The sequence below is a fragment of the Nipponia nippon genome, unplaced genomic scaffold (assembly GCF_047370975.1).
Source record: "Nipponia nippon isolate SJK-2023a ecotype South Korea unplaced genomic scaffold, ASM4737097v1 scaffold_26, whole genome shotgun sequence".
NCBI lineage: Eukaryota > Metazoa > Chordata > Aves > Pelecaniformes > Threskiornithidae > Nipponia > Nipponia nippon.
In genome coordinates, this window is record NW_028262343.1 from 1,069,928 (window position 1) to 1,094,032 (window position 24,105).

The following is a 24,105-nucleotide window of genomic DNA, read 5'->3' on the forward strand; positions in this document are numbered from 1 at the left end:
CTGGTTTTAAAAAAGCATAGTTGCTTTCAGTACCACTGACACTGTTGTTCCTCCCTTCTGAAAAGTTATATTGCATTCGGTTAAGTAAATTCAGAAAGGGTTAGCACTGAAAAGACAAACTGGTTGCAGTTATTCAGATTAAAATTTCCACTGCACTTGATTAAATGTCAGCACAACAGATCGCCGTGGGGTCTGAAGGCATGAGATAGCGTGTCAGAAGGAAATTGCTTTTTCATTTTGTGATTCCTACAGTCCATTAACATTACTTTCTTTTTTTTTGAAATGTAGAAGACAGATAACATGACACCCTGTTGTAAAGCCAATTAATAAATGCAAAAGAAATGGATTCTACTCAAGCTGCCAGTACATGTACAGACTTTATTTGATAGTAAGCTTGGTTTTCATATAAGGTATATTGGCATTTCAGTAGCATCGCAATAAGTAAAGGCTCCTCTTACGATCGATGGCAATCATCTGTTTCCACCAGTTTCCAGTGTCAACCAATATGCAAGTTTCCGGAGGCTTACAGATAAAAGAAAATAATTGAGTTTGCACAGCCTTTACTAAGGAATTGCAAGCACCTATTGCTTGTACTGAGATCATGGCTGGACAAAACAAAAGTGGAGTTTGCACAGGACCAGAACAGCAAGCACTCAGGACTTCAGTGTTTGAACTTTTAGCAGTCCAGACTAAGTAAGAGCTGAGATTTCATCAGTCAAGCTCTTTTGAAAGTCCAGTCTATAAGCCTATACTGCTTTTAGCTGGCTGCCAACCTGAAATGGAGCAAATGCTGCCATACACAAGCCATTTACTCTTTGCTACAGCAGCAGCAACTCAGTCTGGGAGAGCAGCAGGACGATGTGGAGAAGCAGAAAGAAGATGACAAAAGGAAAAGGAATCAAGGCAGGAATAATTAGACAACATCCCCCCTCCTTTTTTTTTCAGTTTCTTTTGTACACCATTTCCCTACTCTCTGTACGGGGAAAGGACAGAAGATCTCAGAACTGAGACAGTCTCATTGGTGTGACCAGGAGGGGGGTGTCAGGACAGGGGGGGCAGGTTCCCATCCTTTTTTCAGAATCAGAAACAGAAGATGACAAGACAAGAAAATTACAAGTTCTTGAGTTCCCAGAAAGTTCCCTGAAGTCATAGCTTGGTCATAAACCAGTATAAATACAAAAAGTAGTAAGCAACTTTCAGTGTAGGTATATACAGACAACAGCTACTAGACCAGTAAATGTTCCAGGATCAGTGAGAAGAAAATACTGTAACACATGTATGCCCTTTAAAGAAAATTAGTGAGATGGTCTCACAGTACAAAAAGAAAGAAATCAAAGGGGGAAAAAAGATATAAGCAGGCCCACAGAGGTTTGAAACAAGGTATGCACAGGAAAGATGCCTGTATGCTGAGTTGTAAGCCATAGAGAAAACAGGGAGAGTCTTTTGCATTTATTCTGGTCCATGTCTCCCCTTCTTGATTTGTTCCTCCCTTCAGCCTCCTGGCACTGGGAACTCACATGTTCCCAGCAGCGAGCTGAGCAGTTGCTCCGTCCCACAAGTGAGACCCAAGAAGCCAAGAGATGCTGCAGTGCTACGGGTGAGAGGGCTATGTGACCCTCCTGGGACAGGCTTTCTCACATTTATAACAGTCTGTCCCAGATCACCACCCTTCCAGAATATTTCAGTTTCCTCCTCTTGAATCCTCTGTCAAACAGAGCTGTATCTAAGGCTGGAGGAGGGGATATATTCAGGAGCCACAGGGACCTACTGTGGATGTCTGAGAAGAAAGGAGCAGCTCATCTCAGAAAAGACAAGACATGTCAGGGATGCAGGAATGTTGTGGTTTAATCCCAGCCAGCAACTAAGCACCACACAGCTGCTTACTCACTCCCCTCACAGTGGGATGGGGGAGAGAATCGAACAGTAAAAGGGAAAAAACTCACGGGTTGAGATAAAGACAGTTTAATAGGTAAAGAAAAAGCCATGCATGCAAACAAAGCAAAGCAAGGAATTCATTCACTACTTCCCATGGGCAGGCAGGTGTTCAGCCATCCCCAGGAAAGCAGGGCTCCATCACGCATAATGGTTACTTGCGAAGACAAACGCCATCACTCTGAATGTCCCCCCTTCCCTTCTTTTTCCCCCAGCTTATATACTGAGCATGATGTCATATGTTATGGAATAGCCCTTTGGCCAGTCTGGGTCAGCTGTCCTGGCTGTGCCCCCTCCCAGCTTCTTGTGCACCTGGCAGAGCATGGGAAGCTGAAAAGTCCTTGACTAGTGTAAGCCCTACTTAGCAACAACTAAAACATCAGCGTGTTATCAACACTATTCTCATCCTAAATCCAAAACACAGCACTATACCAGCTACTAGGAAGAAAATTAACTCTATCCCAGCTGAAACCAGGACAAGGAAGAAAAGGGACAGATCTGCAGTGTGGCTGGATGCCAGATCTGCTCTCTGATTATGCTACTGATCCCCTGAGGCTGAGCCTACCAAAGCATTTGGGAATTATTTCTGCAGATTGACTGTAATTGGCACACTTACTGGAAGCTGCTCTTATGGAAAATGAGCATGTTGTTGTGCATACACTTAATCATGGGAACCTACAAAAGGTGGAAGTGAAGTCTTGCTCCTTTAATCATATGATCAGAGTTTCCAAGTGTTCTTCATCATGACGATAAAATAGACATCTGTGTCTATTGAAGTGCTGACTCCTGCATAGTAGATCATGAATTCTTCTGTTGTGACCTGAGACAGAAAGATTTAAAATAGGAAAATGAACCTTTATTTTTTTTAATGCTATAACAAGTCAAAACCACACATTGAGAACAACTGTAAATGAAACTTAACACCTGCTGTTTCATGTTGTTGCTAGTGAAAAGGAATCCAAGAGGAAGAATGAAGACACTGAAAATTTGCATAAGTTCACTTTGCTAGAAATAAGAGCTCTTGTCCTCCAAGAACACTTGGATGGAAATGAAACATGCAGAGTTAAACTAACCTTACCAGGAACTGAAGTTAAAATCAGTTCTGCCCAAGAAGACAAATGTTTTAATGCATTTTTTTCCAGGGACGCTATAATCTGGCTGTTTATTATCGTTAATAAAAGTGGATGGGGTTTTTGGTGCAACCCAGAGACAGCTAGGAGCTTTATATCCATTCACTAGAGAGAAAATATCATTGCTCAAAACAGGTCTCACGTAAAAAAGTAAACATTCTTTCAAATACCTAAGAGTTTATAATATCTTTCATGGATATTTTGAGGCTGAATTAGTTTAAAAATGGCCATTAAAAAAAAAAAATCAGATTAGCAGATACAAACAGTACGTCTCTTGTGATGCCTTAACTCTTGAACCGTATAGGTCATTCTTTGAATAAAACATCACATAGAAAAATATTTGCTCCTACTGTGTTGTGCATTTGAGAGCTAAGTAAAATGTGACAATCGGGAGAAGTGAACCCTGTAGACTGTCCTACCATTAGGAACCGATTAGAACCTTCCCTTGCCCTCCCTATTTCAGAGGCACCTGGCAAGATCACAGTGAAGAGGACCTTTCTAGCAGATAGAATCATAGAATAATAGAATTGTTTAGGTTGGAAAAGACCCTTAAGATCATCAAGTCCAACCATTAACCTATCACTGCCAAGTCCACCACTAAACCATGTCCACGAGCACCACGTCTACCCTTCTTTTAAATACCTCCAGGGATGGGGACTCAACCACTTCCCTGGGCAGCCTGTTCCAGTGCCTGACTACCCTTTCGGTGAAGAAATTTTTCCTAATATCCAATCTAAACTTCCCCTGGCACAACTTGAGGCCATTTCCTCTCGTCCTATCGCTTGCTACTTGGGAGAAGAGACCAACACTCACCTCGCTACAACCTCCTTCCAGGTAGTTGTAGAGAGCAATAAGGTCTCCCCTCAGCCTCCTCTTCTCCAGGCTAAACAACCCCAGCTCCCTCAGCCGCTCCTCATAAGACTTGTGCTCTAGACCCTTCACCAGCTTCGTTGCCCTTCTTTGGACATGCTCCAGCACCTCGATGTCCTTCTTGTAGTGAGGGGCTTGGCTTAGCCTTGAGGCATTTCTGCTAAAAACATTTTAGGTGTTCAGCTCATACCAGTGTCATTAGTGACCTCTGATTCAGGCACGGGAAAGTCACAGTCAGTTCTCAGAAGAAACTGCGATCTGGTGGGCTCACGTCAGGATTACTGAACAAGAGGTGGGTGCTCAGAGTAACTTTTCTGTAAGCTCTACTGCAGCATTTATGAGGTACAAGGCACTGAGCTTGTCAAGGATCATTTTGGGGACTCATTTAATGTGTTCATGTATGACCTCAGCACAAAAAGCAGGAGGTTTGCTAGACATCACCACTGCTGAAGAGAAGGAAGGGGACAACTCACACAACCAGTACCTCTGAGGATGACACAACAGAAAAAAGGATGAAATTCAGCTCTACCAAGTGCAAAGTCATACCCAAGGGAAATAAAAACCATTACCTCTCTACAAACTGAGAGTCTGTCTGTTGGAAACAAAACAAGTGGAGGATTTGGGTGTAGTAGCCAGCCTTTAGACAGGTAGGAGTCAGCCATGAAAACCCAGGTGCAACCTTAGAAAGACTATTTGGGAAGAGGCAGAGAAGTGTTAAAGACATTGCACAAAGCACTGATGAAACCTTATCTAGTTTGTTATTATGAACGGCTTGGACTGAGAATATTGCCATGTGAACAGTGGAGATCCACAATTGCCCTGAGTTGGTCAGACACATGTAAGTTCAGACCAAAGAACTTTGCAGACACATAATGAGTGGAAATGAAGCATTCCTGGCTCGGCGACAGAGATGGTTACGAAGCAGATGGATGAGAAGTCCATCACAGAGGGTGCCCAGGCTTTGCACTTGCACCAGAGAGTCGAGGCAGAGGGCAGGAAGGCCTCCCAGCCCTGCCCCAGCTAGCGGCTCCTCTGGGCACACGGCTGGTGGCAGCCCCCCCCCCCCCCCAACCCCACCCTCCCTCTGACTCTGCATTGGGTTTATGTGGCAAGGTTGGGGGGGGGGGGGGGCTGCAGGGTTGGCTTCTGTGAGAAGATGCCAGAAGCTGCCCCCATGTCAGACAGAGCCAGTTCCAGCTGGCTCCAAGATGGACCCACTGCTGGCCAAAGCTGAGCCAATCAGCAATGGTGGTAGTGCCTCTGTGATAACATATTTAAGAAGGGGAAAAAACTACTGCACAACAGCAACCAAAAGAGAGGAGTGAGAGTATATGAGAGAAACAACTCTGCAGACAGCAAGGTCAGTGAAGAAGGAGGGGAAGGAGGTACTCCAGGCGCCGGAGCAGAGATTCCCCTGCAGCCCGTGGTGAAGACCATGGTGAAGCAGGCTGTCCCCCTGCAGCCCATGGAGGTTAACAGCAGAACAGATATCCACCTGCAGCCTGTGGAGGAGGTGCAGGTGAATGTGCCCACTGGAGCAAGCTCTTGGCAGGACCTGTGACCCCATGGAGAGAGGAGCCCATGCTGGAGCAGGTTTGCTGAAGAAGTCAGGAATGAAGTTGAGTCTGGGAAGAAGGGAGGGGTGAGGGGAAGGTGGTTTTTGATTTGTTCTTATTTCTCATTATCCTACTCTGATTGGTAATAAATTAAATTAATTTGCCCAAGTTGAGTCTGTTTTGCCTGGGATAGTAATTGGTAAGTGATGTCCCTATCCTTATCTCAACCCACGAGCTTTTTGTTGTATTTTCTCCCCCTGTCCTGTTGAGGACGGAGAGTGATAGAGCGGCTTGGTGGGCACTTGGCATCCAGCCAAGGTCAACCCACCACATCTGTCTCTAATCACCTCCCTGCCTTCCATATGTTTCAACATAGCTTCCAGGAGGATCTGTTCCATGATCTTACCGGGCACGGAGGTGAGGCTGACTTGTCGGTCATTCCCAGGGTCCTTCTTTTTACCTTTTTTAAAAATGGGTGTGATGGTTCCCTTTCTCCAGTCACTGGGGACTTCACCTGACTGCCATGACTTTTCAAATATAATGGAGAGGGGCTTGGCAACTACATCAGCCAATTCCCTAATGACCCTGGGCTGCATCTGGTAGAGTTTATGTTCATGTTCCTCAGGTGGTCTTGAACCTGATCTTCTCTTACAATGGGAGGGACTTCATTCCACCAGTCCCTGCCCTGAGGTTCAGGGACTTGAGAGATGTGGAAAGAGAGATTGCCAGTGAAAACTGAGGCAAAAACACTGTTGAGTACCTCAGCCTTCTCCATGTTGGTTGTCATCAGCTCTCCTGTCTTATTTATCGGGGGGCTACAATTTCTTTAATCTTCTTTTTCTGGACAATGTACCTGTAGGAGCCCTTCTTACTATTCTTCACATCCCTTGCCAAATTCAGCTCCAACTGTGCCTTAGCTTTCCTGATCCCATCCCTACACATCCAGGCAGCATCCCTATATTCTTCCCACGATACACGTCCCTGGTTCCACTGCATGTGCATTTCCTTCTTACACTTTAGTTTAACCAAGACGTCCTTACTCAGCCACATCAGTCTCCTGCTTTCCTTGTCTGATTTCTTACACATGGGAATCAAGAGCTCTTGTGCTCTAAGAAAAACGTCCTTAAAGAGTTGCCAGCTCTGTTCAGCTCCTTTATCCCTGAGGGAAGTTTCCCAGGGGGTCCCATCCGCTAATTCCTTAAACAACTGAAAGTTTGCTCTCAAATTCGGCATCCTGACTCTACTCTTCACATGGCCCATATCCCTCAAAATTGTGAATTCCAGCAGGGCATGATCTCTGCGGCCCAGGCTGCCACCAGTCTTGACATCCTTAATTAGTTCTTCCAAGTTGGTGAGCAATAGGTCCAGTAATGCTTCTCCTCTGGTCGGGCTGTCTATCACCTGGATTAAGAAATTATCCTCGACGCACTCCAAGAGCCTCCTGGACCGCTTACAGCTTGCTGTGCCGCTTTTTCAGCAGATGTCAGGGGGACTGAAGTCCCCCAGCAGGATCAGAGCCTGCGAGCGTGATACTTCCCATAGTTGAAGTAAGAACACTTCATCTACAGGCTCCCCTTGGGCAGGTGGTCTGTAGTAAACATCAGCCACGCGGTTTCCTTTGTTGACTTGGCCTCTAATTTTTACCCATAAGCTCTCAACCTGTTCATCGCTGTTTTTCAAAGACAGCTCTGTGCAGTCAATCCATTCTTTTACATAGAGGGCAACGCCCCCACCCCTCCTTCCTTACTTGTCCTGCCTGAACAGTTTATAGCCATCGATTGCAGCACTCCAGTTGTGTGATTCATCCCACCAAGTTTCAGTGATAGCAATTAGATCATAACTTTCTAGCTGCATAATGGCTTCCAGCTCCTCCTGCTTGTTAGCCATACTGCATGTATTGGTATTGAGGCACTTCGGCTGGGCTATCAACCTTGTCACCTTTTTAGAGGAACATGCCCTAATTCCTTTGAGGCATTTCACACGTGTTTCCCTGTTGGTTCCTAATACATCAGCAGCCCCTGGCTCTTCTCTGTTGCTCAAAACTCCATCCCCTTCCCCCTCTAGATCTAGTTTAAAGCTCTCCGTATAAGTCTGGTCAGCTCATTGGCAAAGACCCTCTTGCCCCACTTGGTCAGGTGAATCCCATCAGCTCCCAACAGACCCGGCTTCTCAAAGGTAGATCCATGATCATAGAAGCCAAAACCTTGAGTATGGCACCAGCCACGTAGCCAGGCATTCACCTGTTCAATTCGTCTCCTCCTTCCTAAACCCCTTCTCTTGACTGGGAGGATAGAGGAGACCACCACCTGTGCTCCAGATCCTTTTAACATTGCTCCAAGGGATATATAGTCCCTTTTGATGGTTCTCAGTTGCCTCATTGCAGTATCATTGGACCCTACGTGGAATAGTAGGAGCGGATGATAGTCTGTAGGGTTCACCAGGCTCGGCAGCCTCTCAGTGATGTCGCGAATACGAGCTCCTGGTAGGCAGCAGACTTTAAAAAATGTCACGTCCCACCTGGGGAGGAGGGGGGAGAAGTGACAAAGATTCGCAAATCCTCTCGGTGTGGATTAAGGTGGGCCAACACTCAAGGTCCGTACACAAACACCAGCTTTAACAGAAAGCTTCTATAGAGACAAATATTGAGTACAAATATTCGATACCCGCCAACCCTCTCACAGTTATATTCACCCCAGCTATGCGGTTTTACAGAAAATCAAGGTAGTACTTGACTTCAATTTAACAACTTTAACAACTTAATCACCATAGGAAAAGTGAAAGAGAGAGAGAGAAAAGAGAATCACCAGTCCTGGATCCAGCGTTGGTCCTGCCAACAAGGGTATTCGGTGAGGGAAGAAGAAGAGTGAGGAGAAGTGAAGGTTCTTATAGAGATGTTGATTCTGCGCAGGGTGCTCGGTGATAATAATTCCACAAATCACACACGCACGAGCATGAGCACGAACATAAACACGAGTACCGGTACACACACGAGCACCAACACACACAACAAACTACAGCACATTTATCAGGCTACATGATTAGTATAAACCCGCCTAAATTTACACTTACTGGTTAGTGATTAACATTTTGTACACTATTGGTTTACTGTATTTAAATTAGCCTCGCTTGCTATGTAAATTAGCACGCATGCTCCTTTCAGGTGTGGGGGGGCAAGTCTTTTCGGTCCTGAATTGAGTCGGTGGTCGTGATCTCCCCTCGCCACATTTACCTTTCACCTACTTTCTGCAGTTTTATCTTCTCTGGCCACCGTCCAGTCTTTGGTGCCAAGATGTTCACTTTTGTTGGCTTGTTAGCTCTTCTTCAAGGTTAGAGCCGTTAGTTTTCCACAGTTTGTTATCTTTTAGCTCCCTCCCAAATTCCTTTCCCAAGGCACAAGTGGTTAGTAATTTTGCTAATTGGAAAATTACATCAGCGACCAGTCAAACCAAGAGGAGCGATACCAGGACTGTCCCCCAGGCAGTAGGTGTGGGGGGGAATAAGACGCTTCACAGACCATGGGGAATGGTGCCGAGGCAAGGCCGCCCTGTCTCCACAGGACTCCCTCCCTCACCCTCACTCCAGGGTCCTGTCCGGTCCTGGGTCCTAGCGACCATCGCTCTGCATTGTGGTTTTAGCACCAGGCTGTTTGAGACATCTTGTTGTTTTACACTAGCAGTTCTCTACAGACTTCTCTAGAGAAATTGTCTGGATGGCAAATGGGTGCTTCGGTGCCTCTCAGTAAGGAATCTCCAATTACTAATACTTTGCACGCTTTTCTGGTGGCACTGATTCTAATGCGGGTGGGCGGTTGGATCAACTTTGCACGATCGGCTTCTCCTGGATCCTGTCCATTACTCATGTGCTCTTCATTCTCCATCCCCAGAGCATCTCATCTGTTACACAGGGGCACTTCAGGGGAAGGAGGAAGGTTCTTCCATCTGCCCCAAGCAGAGATAAGGGTCCAGTCTCCTTCATCTTGCAAGTTACTTGTGTCAGCCAGCTCGAGGTTGAATTCAGGCTTACCTTCCCCTTGTGCAGCCTTAAGGCTGGGCTGTCACTCAGCCTGGGACAGCATGCAATACCACATATTGATCTCTCGTGCACATTCCCAGATACTGCACTATCTGTTGAGCTCCTCTTGTAACATAGCTATTTGTTTGATGAATTGTTCAAAATGTTGCAATGTATCAGTCAGCCTTGTATAATATAGTACGGGAAAAATACAAATATATTGTTAGCCCTGTATCAGACCATCACACATCTGTAATGCCACATTATATTCTAAAGCTAGTATTTAAAGATGTGAGATAAAACAAGTCACAGAAAGGGCTAAATAAAGATGCCTAAACTATTTCTACGAATTTGTGCATTGCAATGAGATAAAAACACAGACCATTGCTTCTTAGCTATTCCTAGGTAGCGTGCATGACATGGGCATTTCTATAAGAATAGTTGAAAACTCATGATATCCTGATTAGCAGCCTTTAGTGCTTGTTAACATAAATACAGCAAAGATGCTAGGCTTACGCAAAAATGGTCAAAATTTTCAAAAAATATCCTAACACCCCACCATAATGAGAAGGAGGGAGACTCATAAGAAAAGCATGGCATACTCCCTAAGAAAAGGCTGTATCATTTATTTTTTCATAGCCCTATTTCTTCAAATAGCAACATCCAAATCTTTCTTTTTATCAGTTGAGCACTGATTTGCTAAGAGCCAGACCAACACAGAGAGCAATTACAACACAAATTAATTTATAAGATCAGTTTATGCTTCTGCATGCAGATACGCCAAACTTTCAATTTTTTAACAGAGCCTTTAACTTTTGAAAATTTCCAAAGCAACACTTAAATATAGATTATATGGGGAAAAAAGTGTTTCCTTAAGCATAAGTCTCTAAAGCACAAAATTAGAATTATTCTCCTAAAAAAATTGTAACATGCCTATGTGGTCAGAGGACTCATTGCATTCTCAGAGGCTGATGGTATTTTAAAAGTGCTGTACATGTTATCGTAATAAATGTGAAAATCACAGTACTGAAGTTTCCCTGCTGGATGAGGAGAAGTTATTTAATTTTATTTGAAAACTTCTGATTACACTCAAAGAGGTGCCAGCTCCTTTGACTGGCTCACAGAAATTGTACCTTCAGTGAAGACAAGATCAGTAAGAGGCAAGAATCCAAAAATGGCTAAATTTCTGCTAAAGTTAGATCCTGTGCTGCTTTAAATCAGTATTACTCCACTGATATCAATGAATCAACTAATTTTGCACCAGCAAGCGATCTAATTTTTTGTTATATTTACTTTTTTCCCCCCCTTCTATTTTTCTTTTACATTTTAAAATTATGAATATGTATACATTATCAGGACAGACACTGAGAAAAGGCCTCAGTTCAGCAAAGTATTTATGGATACTTTTTAAAGTAGCATTTGACATATTTAAGTCAAACTTCAGCAAAATACTTCAAAGGCCAGAGGTCTCAATTAGGAAATATTACTTGTCTTGCTGAGAATGAAAAAGTCATTATCTTGCTAAGTACTGGGCAAGCATTGTCTTTCTACTAATCATGCCCTTCTCCAAAGTCATCAGCCTAGGTCAAACACACATACAAACTGGATATATTTATGTCATAGGAGAAAGCCGTTCCTCTTGTTACTACACTAAAGTAAAATTTCATTTATTCCCCTGATATAATGTCAACTCATCAAAAGTTTTACTCTCTTCAAAACCTATTATTGCCCTACTTTCCAAGTGCACCTAATTTTCCATGCCTGTCATCAGAAGCCATTCCACTCCTGCAAAGTGGCATGAGGAAAAGAATATATACATTGTATATTATATCTGATGGTTGAGCTCTGTTAAAACATTTATCTTCATATGCGAAGAGATAACTCAGGAGTGGTATAGCAGCCAATGCTGTTCATGAGTTATCCACTCTTGTGGATACGAAGGGCATAACAGAGATCAGCCATCACACAATGTATTGTTTATATAAAATATTAAGTTTTTGTCTTCAGAGTTGTGCAGGATCTAAGTATGGTGGGGGCTCTATATAATAAAAATTATTATTATTTGGCAAGCAAGGTCTTAGTAAAAAAGACAAGATAGATTCCTACATGAAACTCAAATGTGAAATGATCAAAATTTGAATCAAGTCAAAATGTAAAGACATAAAGTGATATTTTGCAAGTGAGCAATTTTTTTATTTTGTTGTTTCAGCAAAATTTCCTTTCTAGTCTTGAACAGAATTATTTTTTCTTTTGCCCTTTAAAAAAATAAGAAAAAAGTGCTGTAAGAGAAATGGTCTCTAGAACAATAGAACTAAAGTTATATTCATAAATTAAGCAATTCAGAGAAAGAAGCCAGGACTGATTAAATGGTGAAGTAACCATTATGCACATTTAAGGATTCCAAAATCAATTCCCCATTTTTCGTAGCTTTAGTATTCATTTACTAAGAAGAGTCTGACACTTACAGATATTTACATCTAATGTATTATAGACTATGAAACCTTCAGCATTTTTAACATAAAGACATATTAGTTATAAATTCAGCCACAGTTATACCATGGTAGATTTAGACAAGAATATATGCGATCATTCAATGAAAAAAACATCTAATAAATGGGGGTTTTAATTGTTATGGTCAATTTGATTCCAACAGATCAATTAGTTGTTTATAACTATGGCTTTTAATAAGGGTTCACCTGTAAATCTTCCTTCTGATGTCCCCATGCAAAATATTCCATTGCCTAAAATACAACTTCATATCTACTGATCATACATAGCTCATCACAGGCTTTTTAAACATACATGTTAATAGGCAGTGTGACACATTCGTTTTTTTACTTTTTCATATTTAAGGGTACAGTTCTTCAACCATACAAGAGGTTTAACCATATTGAAGTTATAGATTCATACAGATGAACATGAAGTAGCAAATAGCTGAAGTGAACTGTTCTTAACTTATAGGCCTTCCTTATATAAGCACATCTTGCAACAAATGCATGTGGCATACATAGCCTAAGACTAACATCAGTTCACAAATAGCAAAATATTTCTACAATTATTATTACCAACAAATAATACATGTTTAAGTAGCAATACTTGAAAAGCTCATAAACATTAATTTTAGAATAATTGAGGCTGGGTAGTTTGGAAGAAAATAATGGCTTAGCTGGAGGTTCTTCTATTTTGGTTTTGGGGTTTTTTTTAGTTTTCAAGTCTTAACACTTGCAGCCTTGTCACACACCTGAAGCAGAGAGTCATGGGAAAAAAAACCCAAAACAACCAAAAAAACTCATGACCTTTTGAAATTTCTAGCCCAATTTTCCAGACCCTCATTATCTGGTTAAAGGAAAGAAGCACCTAAACTTTCTTTTGCACTGCTGCACCTATAAACGCCTCTGCTATTCTCTGCTGTGCACCTGCCTACGATGTGGCAAGTGAAGGCCTCTTGTGCTCAGAAAGCACCACTATGGGGAGGCCACTCTTCCAAAAAGGAAGCAGGTGCCTGTGACAGCACCAGCAGCAAGTGGAGGCAGATGAGCAGGAGAAACCTGAGTCCTGGCACCCCAGCCACAGCATAGCTGGCAGCTATGCCAGGTAGTGCCAGGGAGGAGCTGCAGCCCAGCCAGCAGCCCTGAGAGAAGGAAGAGGAGGAGGAGGCATGCTAGCTGGCAGGGCTGCACAAGTGGGCAGGAGGGGAGGCAGGCAGAGGAAGAGCAGCAGAGTCAGCCAAGGAGAGCCATTTCTGACATGCCACTTCAGTGGCACATCAGGCCAAAATATGGAAGAATAATGGGAGACAGACATGCTAAATTTTCGGGCCTCCTGGGGTGATTCAGCCTGGGTCTTTTGGCAGCATTGTCTGAAGAGACAGCTTTATCTCTTTGCTTCACACATTCCATTATCACAAGCATAAGCACATCATAGAATCATAGAATGCTTTGGGATGGAAGGGACCTTTAAAGGTCATCTAGTCCAACCCCCATGCAATTGGCAGGGACTTCTTCAACTAGATCAGGTTGCTCAGACCCCCATCCAGCCTGTCCTTGAATGTTTCCAAGGATGGGGCATCTACCACCTCTCTAGGCAACCTGTTCCAGTGTTTCACCACCCTCATTGTGAAAAAATTTTTTACTTGTGTTTAGTCTAAATCTACCCTCCTTTAGTTTAAAACCATTACCCCTTGTCCTGTTGCAGCAGGCCTTGCTAAAAAGACTATCCCCATCTTTTTTGTAGGCCCCCTTTAAGTATTGAAAGGCTGCAATAAGGTCTCCCCGCAGCCTTCTCTTCTCCAGGCTGAACAACCCCAGCTCTCTCAGCCTTTCCTCATAGGAGAGGTGTTCCAGCCCTCTGATCATTTTTGTGGCCCTCCTCTGGACCCTCTCCAACAGGTCCATGTCCTTCCTGTGCTGAGGACTCAATTTCCTATTCTTAGAGCTCACACATGTCATTCTATATATCATAGGCCTCATAAGTTTCTTCCCATGTACTTATCCAAGACTTTCCTTTTAATAGTAACATTTTCTTCTGACAACATTAGCTTGTTCCAGTTACCTTGCACATTCATTTTCTTCTTCGAGAATGCTCATTTCTAGAAAGAAAAATTCATCTGAGCACTGTCATTCTCTGTACATATAAGACTGACTTCCTCAGCACTTGGAAACTTTTGTAGTAATATAATCTATTCCACACTTTTCCTCCATACTCTCAGAATTTTCTTGACTTTCAGTGATTATCACAGAGCACCAAAGTGCTTGACTTTAGCTTGACTTTGAGATCCAAATGTTTTACTGCCTTAGATCTTCTGGATCTGCAGGCTTCTAGCATTATACATCCCACACAAGGTTAATTTGGTTGGGTTGACTCATGGGATATATGGAAAATTTTAAAAGTCAGCTCTGGCTATTCCAGTAAGTCTCTCCTTGAGTTCTTTTTGCCTGATCAGAGAACAGAGAGTTAGAGGGATGTGGATTTAGTTGGCTTCCCTCAAACTGGAGTCAGGCTAATTAAGCCAATTTAAAATCCTTCTCTAATTTTTGGACTCAAGTACAAATTATCTTCTCAAATTTCATTATTGCAGGAAGTGCTGCAATGCTCAGATTCTTCTAATATAGTTTCATAGTTCATTTCTTTTGACTAGTTAAACTTAACTTCATTGAGAGTATCAGGACATATGATTGTGAGAAAAGGCAATCTTCAGGTGGTCTTTCTTTTCTATGGTATCCACTTCTTACAGATGCAAAGAGAAATTCTGTGTGTATTTTAGGTCAAGATAAGGACAGGGAGATTACTCACCAATTATTGTCAGGGCAAAACAGACTCGACTTGGGGAAATTAATTTATTGACAGTTAAAAACAGAGTAGGATAGTGAGAAATAAAAACAAAATCAAAAACACCTTTCCCCCACCCTTCCCTTTTTCCCAGGCTCAACTTCACTCCTAACTCTTCTACCGCCTCCCTCCCGAGTGGTGCAGGGCAGATGGGGAATGGGGGTTGCGGTCAATTCATAACACTTCATCTCTGCCGCTCCTTCCTCCTCACGCTCTTCCCCTGCTCCAGCATGGGGTCCCTTCCACAAGATACAGTCCTTCATGACCTTCTCCAACATGGGTCCTTCCCACAGACTGCAGTTCTTCAAGAACTGCTCCAGTGTGGGTCTTTTCCACAGGGTGCAATCCTTCAGGATCGTACTGCTCCAGCGTGGGCTCCCCACAGGGCCACAGGTCCTGCCAGAAAACCTGCTCCTGCGTGGGCTCCTCTCCACGGGCCACAGTTCCTGCCAGGAGCCTGCTCTGGCATGGGGTCTCCATGGGCTGCAGGATGGATATCTGCTCCACCATGGTCCTCCATGGGCTGCAGGGGGACAGCCTGCTTCACCATGGTCTTCACCACAGGCTGCAGGGGAATCTCTGCTCCGGCGCCTGGAGCACCTCCTCCCCCTCCTTCACTGACCTTGGTGTCTGCATAGTTGTTTCTCTCACATTTTGTCACTCATCTCTCTCCCAGCTGCTGCGCAACGTTTTTTACCCTTGTAAAAATATGTTATCAGAGAGATGCTACCAATGTCACTGATTGATTGGCTCAGCTTTGGCCAGTGGTGGATCTGTGGCCTAAAATCATCTGGACTCTCTTTCAAGATATCTCAAGAGAATTTTAGCTTTGATGAATGGTTTAGCTATTCTCTCCTTCTGTTTTTTTAAAAATCTACTGACTCCCACTTCTGTCAGTAATCCCTCTTGAGCAAGGTTCCTGGAGAAGAGTCTCTTTACTCAGTTCCCAGCCTCATGTGCATATTGCATATGCTTCGGCAATATCCTGGCTTCCAAATTTCTGGTATCTACCAAACCAAAACACTCAAGAATGCAAATCCCAGTACCACACTTCTCTCCATGCAATCCAAGTTTTTCCAACCACTTGAGCCAAGATGTGTCTTTATCCAATAAAACATAAATCATGGCAATTTTATTATTACTTTAGGGCTCGGACATATACAGATGACTTCTGTGTTTGAGAATTAACGTAGGTACAAGGCTACAACAAAGCTCCCTATATCCATAAAATATTGAAGAGATTAGGTTCTCACACCTAAACACAATCCTTTAAAGCTGACCCTCAGTGCAGCTAAGGTTTTATTACAGAACTGTTTCTTATGACTGCAGGATTTATAAAAATTTTAAATGAGCATATAGCTATTTAATTTAAGTGGCCTTAAAGCGCTCTCTTAAATTCATTCAACTATAGTTTGATCAGTTGGGTTGGATTTTTGGAGACTGTGTTTTGGTTAAAATATAAGAAACAAACCAGTTTTTAAAAAATATTTTAAATATTAAATATTTTAATATTTTAATTCAAACTATTAAGTTTGAGCCAATAAGCCCCCCCTACTATATCACCAGTTTTCCAAGGGGGTTCTGCATCTGACACAAAATAGAGGTCTGCCTATAAGTCATCCCTAAACAAGCCAGTCAAAAGTAAAATTCATGCTACTTAAGACTCAGTAAGCATTCTGATCAAATAAAACATTTGGTTCACAAATGTAAGTCAGATACTGTAAAGTTTTTCCTTAATATTATCCATTTACAATAAGTTGAGAGACTCATTTTTGCAAATACCTTTATAAATCTTCATGTACCAGATGAAAATGAAGGATTTATTCTACCCCATCTTTTAATTTTGCTCACCAATCTGTGAGTTATTCTTACAGGCATCATTTCAAATGCATTTGTAGAATTAATCACTCAAAGGCTTATGTAAGCCTAAATTACACTAATGAATTGACTATGAATTTGAAGCGTAATATGAGGCCAAATATTTTCTGGCTTTGTTTCTGTATCTCAGCAAATTGCTTAATTTTCTCCCCACTTTTAGCCATTACTGCTAAATTGTCTTGCTACTGTAAAAAATTGCAGCAAACACTGGCTTGCCCTTAGGCCTAGACTGAATGAAGTAGAAATCAGGATGCCTGCCGTGAGACTGGCAAGGTATGCAACCTGTCATCCACTAATTTTGATGAGCTGAAAGAGCAAGTGGACGATAATACGCAGCCTCTCTTTTTCAATTTTATCAAACAGTTGGTCGATTATTCCAATAGCTGGCATTTCAAATGTTTTAATAGAATTTCTCACTTAAAGACTACATATCTGATATCTGAGAGGAAGCTGATTATATTCCAGCTTCAGATTTTATTTAGTTTTTTTCATGAGGAGGAAGGGGTGTATGTCAGCAAGCAACTTATTCTTATGCATGATCGCAATGCCTGACAGCAATGCTATGGTTAAAAGCCTATATTTTTGCTATCAGAGGGTGTAGGATGTTTTATCTAGAGATGTTAAAAATTCACTAACAACTGCTATTCAAGATCTGCTTCTTGGAGCTAAATTTCTCTCATTAATTAATGCAAATTAATTTTGTTCACCTGTAAACCATAGGCAAACAATTTTTTGTGGTGTTCTTCCAAAAAGCCCACATTTTGCACACATTGCATTGCCAGCTTGTTCATTCAGAAGGCATAGAGGTAATTTAAGGGGTTGTTATATGTACATATTAGGTCCAAACTCAAAGCTCTTACACACCCCCTCTAAATACTAAAACACTGGCTGGACATATCCTAAATCTGGGAAAATAATCTACCACACAAATATTTTAATTTTTACCAACTTCTTCATGTGAGTTCTTCTATTAATGGTATAGGAGCTCTGTGTCAGTGCTCACCTTTGCTCATTCTCTTGCTGTTTGTAACCTCACCATCAGAATCACAGCTATATGTGATGCAGCTACTGTCCTCCACAATTGTCAGCTACAAAACTAACCAGAATCTGGGCTCAGGCTTTGAACACAAAGTGTCAGATAGACAGATATCTGTAAATATCTGGTTTTGCTGATGGAAAAGATTATAAACAGATTATATACTATCTCTAATAGGGAATTCACCTTCAAAAATGAAAACATTACTACATCAAAAGTAAATGGTATAGGATCACTCCTTATAGAACTCCAAGTAACACCAACAAGGCACAATTCTTACATTCTTACATATTCTAACTGGCATCACTCATTTTCTGTATCTCAATTATTCAGGTCATCATATCAATATATTTTCCATTCTTTTCTTACTAGCATTTGAGGCCTATGACTTAATTCTCTGTGCTCTTGATCAATGGTCCGAACATTCTTTGTGTCAATTGAACACATCACATTAGATATAGCAATCTATTTTATATCAAATTGTTTCCTTTTACTTTGCATGCATGCTGAGAGGCCCTCATGAAAATTGAGGTCTTGGAATCATACAAATACAGACAGAAGCAGATACTGTCTGTGGTGGGTTAATCTTAGCTGGCTGCCAGGTGCCAAGGTCAACCCACCACACTGTCATAAAGAACATCGGATTGGAGTAGTTTACTTTTTAAAAAAATCTTTCTTATTTGTATCTTTCTTTTTCTATTTTGTTATTTACAGGAAATATTTTTTTACTATTGCATTGACTTTGCATATATTTTAAAGATCATAAATACTGAGACAATCACACCATCTTCATGGCACCAGAACACTTCTGCTGAAGTGTTAGCCATTGCCTTGCTTCAAGCGGTTATCAGAACTGCTTATAAGCATGTACTTATAAGAGAGAGGTGTCTAAGTAGGGTTTTTTTTACTGCAACTACGCACGACAGTTCAGTAGAAGCAAGTTGCAGACCCAGAGAAAGTCTAGCACATACTGCACTGTATTAGCAAAAGCATAGTCAGCATATCAAGGAAAGTGATTATTATCCTCTACTCAGCACTTGTGAGACCACATCTGAACACTGTGCTCAATTTTGGTTCCCCAGCACAAGACAGACATGGACATCCAGAAATAAGTCCAACCACCAAGGGAATTAGGTGGTTGGAGTGCATGACCTATAAGGAGAGGCTCAGAGAGTGGGGTTTGTTCAACCTTTGAAAGAGAATACTCAGAGGACATCTAATTGCTGTCTGCAAGTACCTAATAAGAGCATATAGCAATATTGATAGCAGGTGCATAATGACAGGACAAAAGCCAGCAGGCAGAAGTTGGAACACAGGAAGTTTTCACATAAGCAAATTTTTTTCATCATGAGGGCAGTCAAATACTGGATCAGGTGCCCAGAGAGGTTGTGGAAACTCCATCCTTGGAGGTGATCAAAACTCAAATGGACACAGCCATGAGCAACCTGCTCTAACTGGACCTGCTTCAAGCAGGAGGTTGAACTAGACACCTTCCAGAGGTCCTTTCCAACCTAAATTATTCCATGATAGGGACAACTGAGTGTAAAAGAGAAAACTTGATGGCAATTCACCTGTTAGCTTATACCATAGAGCCAATGATGCTAAAAAGCTACTATCACTACCAACTGTACCTTCATAACAATCATGTAGTGGAGTTGACTGGCAAGTGTTTGGTATATTTTAGGTAGCTCAGCATAATCTCAAAAAGCATCTCTCTGATCACCTTTGTTTTTATTCACATTTTTCTTTTGCAGAATTATATACATCATTCCTTAAGGGGCACCTCTCACCTGTCCTTTCACAGTTTACGCTCTGAATAACCCCATTTATTAATTGATCCAACTTATTATGCCAGACTAACCTATGAAAACTAGTAATTTTTCCCCTTTTCCATCAGACACTTGTGAACTAACTTCTAGAATAATTTAAAGAATAATACAGTAAGATCACGTATCGGGTTTGCGTGGCAAGGTTTTGGTAGAAGGGGACTTGCAGGGATGGCCTCTGTGAGAAGAGATCAAGAGCTGCCCCCATGTTGGACAGAGCCAGTTCCAGCCAGCTCCAAAACAGACACACTGCTGATCAAAGCTGAGCCAATCAGTGAGGCTGGTGGTGCCTCTGCGATAACATATTTTTACAAGAGTAAAAAATGCTGCACAGCAGTGTGTGAGAGAGAGGAGCGAGAATATATGAAACAACTCCATGGTTATGTCTGTGCCGCAGCAGGTATACCTCTGAAGGGATTGTGGCCCAAGGATAAGTCCACGCTGGAGAAGATACACCTCAAAGCATCTGTGGCTATGGATAAGTCCATGCTGCAGCAGGTACACCTTGAAGCATCGATGACTGTGCATGAGGTCATGCTGGAGCACCTCAAAGCGTGTGGCCATGGGTAAGGCCACGACAGAGCAGGTACACCCCTGGAGGGACTGCAACCATGGGTAAGGCCATGTTGGAGCAAGTTTACTTCTGAAGAGACTGTGGCTGCAGGTAAGGCCACGCTGGAGCAGGTGTATCGCTGAAGGCATTGTGGCCCATGGACAAGGCCACATTGGAACAGGTGCACCCTAAAGCGACTGTGGCTGTGGATAAGTCTATGCCGCAGCAGGTATACCCCTGGAGAGACTGTGGCTCACAGATAATGCTCCACTTGGAGCGGGTACTCCCCTAAGGGACTGCAGTCTGTGGATAAATCCAAGCCAGAGCAGGGGCAAGGGGAGGAGTTCATTGCAATGTTAAACCCGATGGTCTGGTCCAAAGGGGCCAGGGGTGGAGACTGTAATGGAAATACCTTTATATTGTCGTAATCCAGGATTTGAGTTGCATGTTATGGGAATTACTATAGCAGGAGCCCCTTGTTGCTAGCCAGGCTAGGAGCAAGGGGAGGAGTTCATTGCAATGTTAAACCCTATAACCTGGCCCAAAGGGAACAGGAGTGGAGATTGTAATGGAAATACCTTTAAATTGTTGTAACCCAGGATTTGAGTTGCATGTTGTAGTAATTACTATAGCAGGAACCACCTGAACCAATGGAGGACAAGCCTTACAAGAAGCAGTGCAGTGCAGCAGTGACCCAACCTGAGCTGGCTTTGGTGCCCAATGACTCCATGCAACACACCACCTCTCCTGTCCTGAGCGACCACCATCACAGATGGAGCCCAAAGTCATGGACTAAATGAACTCAATGGACATTTGTGGGAATTTATGGACATTTTGCAGAGGTGGTCCATTGACTAAGGGAATGATACCTGTGTATTGTATCAAAGGATGGGAAGGGGGGTGGTGGTTAATGAGGATGTATTGGATAGTGTGAGACCTTAGCATGACGTAAATGGTATGGAATAAGGGGTGGAGAATGTACTGGTTTTGGCTGGGATAGAGTTAACGGTCTTCATAGTAGCTAGTATGGGGCTATGTTTTGGATTTGTGCTGAAAACAGCGTTGATAATTCAGGGATGTTTTTGTTACTGAGGAGCAGTGCTTACACAGAGTCAAGGCCTTTTCTGCTTCTCACACCACCCCACCAGCAAGTAGGCTGGGGGTGCACAAGAAGTTGGGAGGGGGCACAGTTGGGACAGCTGACCCCAACTGACCAAAGGGATATTCCACACCATATGACGTCATGCTCAGCATATAAAGCTGGGGGAAGAAGAAGGAAGGGGGGGACATTCAGAGTGATAGCGTTTGTCTTCCCAAGTAACCGTTACGCGTGATGGAGCCCTGCTTTCCTGGAGATGGCTGAACACCTGCCTGCCGATGGGAAGTAGTGAATGAATTCCTTGTTTTGCCTTGCTTGCATGCGTGGCTTTTGCTTTACCTATTAAACTGTCTTTATCTCAACACACAGGTTTTCTCACTTTTACTCTTCTGATTCTCTCCCCCATCCCACTGTGAGGGGAGTGAGCGAGCGGCTGTGTGGTGCTTAGTTGCTGGCTGGGGTTAAACCATAACAGTGACTTGTATTCTTTTACATGTTTTGAGTCTAGATTATGATTGTTATATTGATACTGCAAGCCAAGTATTAAGATTTGACCCAATCTGCAGAGGGTCCACGTGATTAGGAACCATAAGCTAAGCTGTGCTATAAAATTCTGTGCTACACTACTTATAAAATTGTGCTACACTGATTCTGCTACTCTGATCATAAAATTCTGTTAAAAAAAAAAAATTTTAATTGCAACTACAACTTAGTGCCATCATCATTCTGCCCAGGATCCCCAAAAGAACTTGTCTGTCCCCATAATGTCAGGTGACAATTGGGAACCCAAAATAACCTTACTCTGCAATCCTTACTCAAGCAAAAGCATACAGTAACCAGCGTAAAACAAAGTCACAACTAGTTTAAATATACCTGAAGATAGATCTTTTGAACCACATACATTTAGAATTATTTATTTTTACCTGCAGTATAACAGGACAGGGGGTGGCATTAAGAATTTCTGCATTGAGACCTAATGAAAATGAAGACATCTACTGATTCTCACTCATCTGCTCCTATTAGAATTAAAATGCACCTTCCATGATTCTCAGCACTTCTGAAAAATCTTGCTAAATAGGCAGGTGCATCATTATTATTGTTATTTCTTCACAATCAAGGTTGAGATATCTATGATGGTAGGTCCTATAGGACCTACATATGAAGAGATTCCACTCCCAAAGTTCTATATAATAGAAAATATATGAGACAGATGGTCAGGCAACAAAGAGAAGTATAGGGAGAGATGAAGTGATATATTGAAAAGATTAAAGGGCTGGAAATACCAGTCTGCATTAGATCACACTGCAGCTCCATGGAGTTTTAAATAGATGTCTCCAAGTGTTTCATTTCTAAAATCATAATAGGCGTCTAAATAAACAGCGCAATTTTAAAAATTGCTAAGGGCACACCAGATTCCACTAAATTCAGTGAAGTTTTTTCAGTAATTTCTATAGGAGTAAGTTGAAACCCTAAATGGTTTAATGATTAATCCTTCACCACTGAACCCAAGTTTGCTATTCAACTGAATAAAAACAGGAATAGAAAGTATTTCACACTTATAGACAGGAAATGCATTTTCCAAAAAATTTTCTTGAGTTGGATAATATAATTGCATAAAAATTGGCTCATCCAGACTAGTGTGTACATATCTTATATGGTATCTAATCCTTAGATCATCACAGTTACAGGACATGAGGCATGAAATATTTGTAGGGAACAATAATATCTTTTATTGGAACAAGGATAAAGTTCAGGGGGAAAGATGGGGTCACATAAGCCTTTATCTTCTAGTTATTGGTGAGTTTTGGTTGCCCACGTGCACCACTGATAATCATTTATAGATTCATGTATATTCACTTATTTGTCATTGATTTGAAATAAATTATTGCTTTTGGGAACACCTGCAATCCTAAGAATATTCTTTGATGGCAGGAGCAGAAATTCCCATCTGAAATATATGGATTCCAGAGATTCTTTAGAAAGTGGAAACACACAAACCACTTCTAAGAGGTTTCTTCACCTCTAAGAATCTAATGCTTTTTAGAATTGAAAATGTATATATGCATACATTTTAAAAGTTTCACTTGCAAAAATAGGTATATTCTAAATAGAATCCTCAATAATATATGTTTTCTTTTACAGTGGAGAAAGTTCTCCTCTCAAGTACACAAGGATTACCCCAAAGGTTTAAGAGAAACTCTCTAAGCAAAATATGTTTGGCTTGCATGAAACATGAAGTAAAATTTACTGAGTCATTTTACTTCCACGCAGATTTTATCACCTAGTAATGACTCTACAGAGATATGAGCCCACACATCAAAACTTCAACTCTTAGGTAAACCAAAAGACCTTTTTATATGCAATATAACTATAATATTGTCCTGGTTTCAGCTGGGAGAGTTAATTTTCATCTTGGTAGCCGGTATGGGGCTGTTTTGGGTTTAGGATGAGAACAATGTCGATGATACACTGATGCTTTAGTTCTTGCTAAGTAGTGCTAAGCTGTTGCTAAATAGGTGCTAAGTGGCGCTCACACTGGTCAAGGACTTTTCAGCTTCCCCTGCTCTGCCGGGTGCACAAGAAGCTGGGAGGGGGCACAGCCGGGGGGGTGCTGACCCAGACTGGCCAAAGGGCTATTCCATACTATATGACATCATGCTCAGTATATAAGCTGGGGGGGGGGGGGAACACGACACACATTGGGCGTGATGGCGTTTGTCTTTCCGAGTAACCGTTACACGTGATGGAGCCCTGCTTTCCTGGGGATGGCTGAACACCTGCCTGCCGATGGGAAGTAGCGAATGAATTCCTTGTTTTGCTTTGCGTGCGTGCACGGTTTTTGCTTTGCCTATTTAACTGTTCTAATTTATTTTACTTCAATTATTA

At 42.2% G+C, this 24,105-nt stretch overlaps 1 long non-coding RNA gene across 6 annotated transcripts in view; it reads left to right on the forward strand.

Moving 5' to 3' along the window:
• The window catches only part of LOC148055134 (uncharacterized), a 41,397-nt gene extending 18,017 nt beyond the window's left edge, over nucleotides 1–23,380 (forward strand). Inside the window, exon 4 of one of the 6 annotated variants that reach the window (XR_015705794.1) lies at nucleotides 23,362–23,380. This is a non-coding gene — a long non-coding RNA (uncharacterized LOC148055134). The other 5 variants (XR_015705790.1, XR_015705791.1, XR_015705793.1 and 2 more) reach the window with 5 other exon arrangements.
• The last annotated feature ends 725 nt before the right edge of the window (nucleotides 23,381–24,105 follow it).